The following is a 4,360-nucleotide window of genomic DNA, read 5'->3' as shown; positions in this document are numbered from 1 at the left end:
ATAGATTTATGTTGAACTTTTAGGAAATGTTTATTACTCTTTCAAAAACGTTTATTACACCACAGAAACATCTGAATAAAGTTTGAAACATTTCASAGTAAGAGCGGGGCTGCGGCTCCCATGATTGTCATTCTGCAGATGAAGCTCGCCACACGGGGACATTTCTCTGTAGCAAGCCGCTCGGAAACTAAGGGCTAATCTGTGCCCTCAGTTTCTGCAATCAGTGCGCGCAGATTGTGTCGACAGGTTGGACGCATGGTACGTGTGGTACAATCTGTTTTGTTGTATCTGGTTTTATTGTGAAAGACTAAACAGGAAGTGAATACTGTGAGTGCGGAGACAACTTGTTGTTTCGGGCTTAGGTCTCGCTTGAATCTTTTCCTCAGAACACAACTGTATGAAGCCGCATCTTCAAGGTAAATTCAGTGGATCTGTTGTTATATAAACTTAAGGCACTGTCGTGTTCTCATCAACACACTTTTTAACCACAGAATGTTCCTGAAAAATTCATCAAAATCCGACGTGGTTATTTATTTATTTTTCATATTTTCCAGGCAAATGAATCCTGAAACGGAGGTTAGCCTCCTCCACCCTCCCGTCCCCCGTTTTGTTGTGAAAGAGAATAAACATCTGAGAACCGCTGGAGAAAACCTCCGAGCGGCTTGCTACAGAGAAATGTCCGCGCGTGGCGAGCTTCATCTGCAGAAGACAATCATGGGAGCCGCAGCCCCGCTCTTACTCTGAAATATTTCAAACTTTATTCAGATGTTTCTGTGGTGTAATAACCGTTTTTGAAAGAGTAATAAACATTTCCTAAAAGTTCAACATAAATCTATTCATTACTTTTGTGATATAACCTTGAGAAGGCAGCTGACTGACTTTAGCAAAACTTCCCCGTTGTCAGGGAAACTGTAAACATCCTGTAACCACGGGCAGAATCTTCCTGAGATGATCCGATCAGAGCTGAAACAGCCTTTAGGAGACCCAGGACCAAAACTGCCTGAAAGAGGGACAAAAACTACAGCAGCATCCGTATCCGTGTGTAGACCAAACATGAAGGGAAACCCGACCAGTCAGGCACTGTACTAGCCTAGCATAATGCCGCCACTTCCTGGACATAGAATTATCACGTTTTAACGAGATACGTATCACGTTTTAACGAGATACGTATCACGTTTTAACGAGATACGTATCACGTTATAACGTGATAGCGCTCGGATTTTTTTCCCCCCTGCGTGATAGCAATACGCTTCCGTAGAAAATACACAGATCAAAAATTAAGATAAAATGAAAGGTAGCAGAAGAAGAATAAATCTTATAATGTCTGCCCCTTTTATCCCCAGAATATATTCAAACAAAACATAATTTACATTTTTTGTCAGTTTTAGGAACAAATGCAATAAAAACAAGTGAACTGTTGTAAAGAAGACTATGGACAATACTTTTCACTCAGGATTAAAAGTAGAGTGTACAGGAAAATGTAGCGTGGCTCAGTTGGTAGAACTATTACCTCTCAGCAAGAAGGTTGCCGGATCAAATCCCAGTCTGGGATTGTTCTCTCCGTGCATGTGTGAGTTTTCTCCAGGTACTATGGTTTCCTCCCGCAGATATGGTGTGTCTCTGTGATGACCAGGGTAGACCCCAACCACTGTGAGTGCTGGATATGGGCACCAGTGGCTTGGAACAGAAGAAGTGGGTATATGTTGGAAAATGTATTTTTATACACTGAATAGTGAACTACAAATGTATTCATAGTGACAGCAAACTAAAATGTTACTTTCAGTAAAAGGGTACTTTTATAAACTAATAAAATGGCACTAGAAGTTTACTGCTAGTCAGAGTTACTGGTAGGTAGTAACTAGTTACATTTACTTGAGTAAGTTTTTGGAAAAAATGTACTTTTAGGAATATTTTTTACTTTGCTGTACTTTTCACTTTTACTGGAGTAATTTTATTATTAAGTATCGCTCCTCGTATTTAAGTAAAATTTCTGGATACTGTATCAACTGTGAGTAACTTCAGTGAATGAAGAACAAGATTGTTTTCTCTTCTCACCTGAGGGTCTACAGCAGGGCTATTCAACTGGCAGCCCGTGGGCCACATCTGGCCCGCGAGTGACCAAAGTTCGGGCCCCCAATTGGTTTATTCATCTCTTAGGCCCAAACCCCCGGATTTATACTTAATTACTCTAAGTTCCTTTGGTTAAACATAGACATGATTGGTATCTACAGAAACGTCAGAATCTTAGCAGAAGCTGGTAAAAACCATTTCTATAAACACTCAAGGCAGTTAAAACTACAAGCAGTTGAAGACAAAATGATGAAAATGAAAATAAAATTGGTTTTAAAATTTGGCAAGTCAGAGATGGCAAAATATTATTTGTGTCTAATAATAGGAGGCATAATGTGTTCTTTTTGTTTTTGATAATGTGTAATTATCACTACTTTTATAGGGTTCTGTATGTTGTATTCATGATAAAATGCAGCAAAATAAACTAATTCAAAGGTAACATATCTTTGTAATACTTGGTTTATTTACATAATAACTTTAATTGCTGGGTGTTCGGCCACTCAGCTGTTGACCGGCAGTAACTGTGGCCCCCGGAGCAATTTAGTTGAATAGCCCTGGTCTACAGTGAACATGGGGTTGATATTTTGATATTCAGACCACAGAGGGGGTCCAGACCATCCCACTCCACAAGATCTTACGTCGGAATATTGAAGGGACCATAAACCTGTTTGGTTCAGAGCCTCCTCGCCTCGTCTTCTTCAGCAACTCCTCATCAGAGGGCGACCTCATGTGAGGATGTGTGTTTTGTTTGTTCTGTGTCTTCTTCTTCTTCTTCTTGTGGTGTTTAATGGCTGTTGGCAATTAACTGAAGTTGTGCATTACCGCCACCTACTGGTAAGGAGTGTGGTTCAAGATGATTTCACTAATATTTRTATCCTACTAAAATTATTTTGTTTCTATTTACATTTTCAAATATATCTATTCAAAATAAATAAATAAATAATACATAAAATTACTTTATCAACTCAAATTCTGTTAAAGAATATTGCCTTTTTCAAAAATTGCATCATGATTTGATTATGTTTGCTCCCTAAATTCCTTTGTAATGTGTCTATTATGTCAAACCTTTCCTTAATGTTTCTGAACTGTCTTATCATAAATTGTCTCTGTTGTTTGTACTTCTGACAGACTTTTACAATATGTTCTATGGTGTCATATTGTCCACAATAATCACATTTCCCTGTATTATGCTTTTGAATTGGAAAAATGTGTAAAATAAGTCCTGTATGTCCAAATCTAAACCTTGTTATCACTCTTCTTTTCGGGTCCTTTTTTCCAGCTCTCCGATACAACAGAGTCCACTGGTCCTGAGCTGGACAGTCTCAGTTACATCAGAGTCCTGTGGGCCTAAACCAGAAAGTGTCAGATACAGTACAAGAGTCTACTGGCCCTAAACTGATAAAGAAGGCTGGTTCTGTTCTGGGGACGACTGTGGAATCTCTGGAGATGATGGTGCAAAGAAGGATTTTACATAAAATCAAGAACATTGTGGACAACCCTGACCATCCTCTTCATCAGAGTGTCATAGAAAGACAAAGTGTGTTCAGTCGGAGGCTTCTTCAACTTCGCTGTAATACAGACCGCTACAGAAGATCTTTCCTGCCCACAGCCATCAGCATCTACAATAATTCTTTAGTTAAATGAGTTACAACAACACCTAATTTCCCTCTGGGATCAATAAAGTATTTTTGAATTTGAATTGAATTGAATTGAATTGAACTGCACATTCTCATATACAACAGAGTCCACTGGTTCTGAGCTGGACAGTCTCAGATACTTCAGAGTCCTCTGGTATTGAGCCGGATATTCTCAGATACTTCATGGCCCTCTGGTCCTGAGTCGTACAATCTCAGATACATCAGAGTCCACTGGTCCTGAGCCGGATATTCTCAGAGACATCAGAGTCCACTGGTTCTGAGCTGGACAGTCTCAGATACTTCAGAGTCCTCTGGTATTGAGCCGGATATTCTCAGATACTTCATGGCCCTCTGGTCCTGAGTCGTACAATCTCAGATACATCAGAGTCCACTGGTCCTGAGCCGGATAATCTCAGAAACATCAGAGTCCACTGGTCCTGAACTGGACAGTCTCAGATACATCAGAGTCCTCTGGTCCTGAACTGGACAGTCTCAGATACATCAGAGTCCACTGGTCCTGAGCCGGATAATCTCAGAAACATCAGAGTCCACTGGTCCTGAACTGGACAGTCTCAGATACATCAGAGACCTATGGTCCTAAACCAGACAGTCTCACAAGAGTCCTATCCTAAACCGGAGAGAATCAAATACAA

The 4,360-nt window shown here is 40.1% G+C and overlaps 2 long non-coding RNA genes across 2 annotated transcripts in view; one reads left to right on the top strand and one right to left on the bottom strand.

The window, feature by feature from the left end:
• The first annotated feature begins 245 nt into the window (after positions 1–245).
• On the top strand, positions 246–624 carry LOC106531000 (uncharacterized). Its single transcript, XR_001311852.1, has 2 exons — positions 246–416; positions 555–624. It is a non-coding gene; the product is annotated as an uncharacterized LOC106531000 (long non-coding RNA).
• Positions 625–4,219: 3,595 nt separating this feature from the next.
• The window catches only part of LOC106531001 (uncharacterized), a 1,695-nt gene continuing 1,554 nt past the window's right edge, over positions 4,220–4,360 (bottom strand). The window contains exon 3 of the long non-coding RNA XR_001311853.1: positions 4,220–4,330. This is a non-coding gene — a long non-coding RNA (uncharacterized LOC106531001). The remainder of the gene's footprint in view (positions 4,331–4,360) is intronic.

This window comes from Austrofundulus limnaeus, unplaced genomic scaffold (assembly GCF_001266775.1).
Source record: "Austrofundulus limnaeus strain Quisiro unplaced genomic scaffold, Austrofundulus_limnaeus-1.0 Scaffold587, whole genome shotgun sequence".
In the NCBI taxonomy this organism is placed as follows: domain Eukaryota; kingdom Metazoa; phylum Chordata; class Actinopteri; order Cyprinodontiformes; family Rivulidae; genus Austrofundulus; species Austrofundulus limnaeus.
This window is presented reverse-complemented; position numbering and strand designations above follow the sequence as displayed.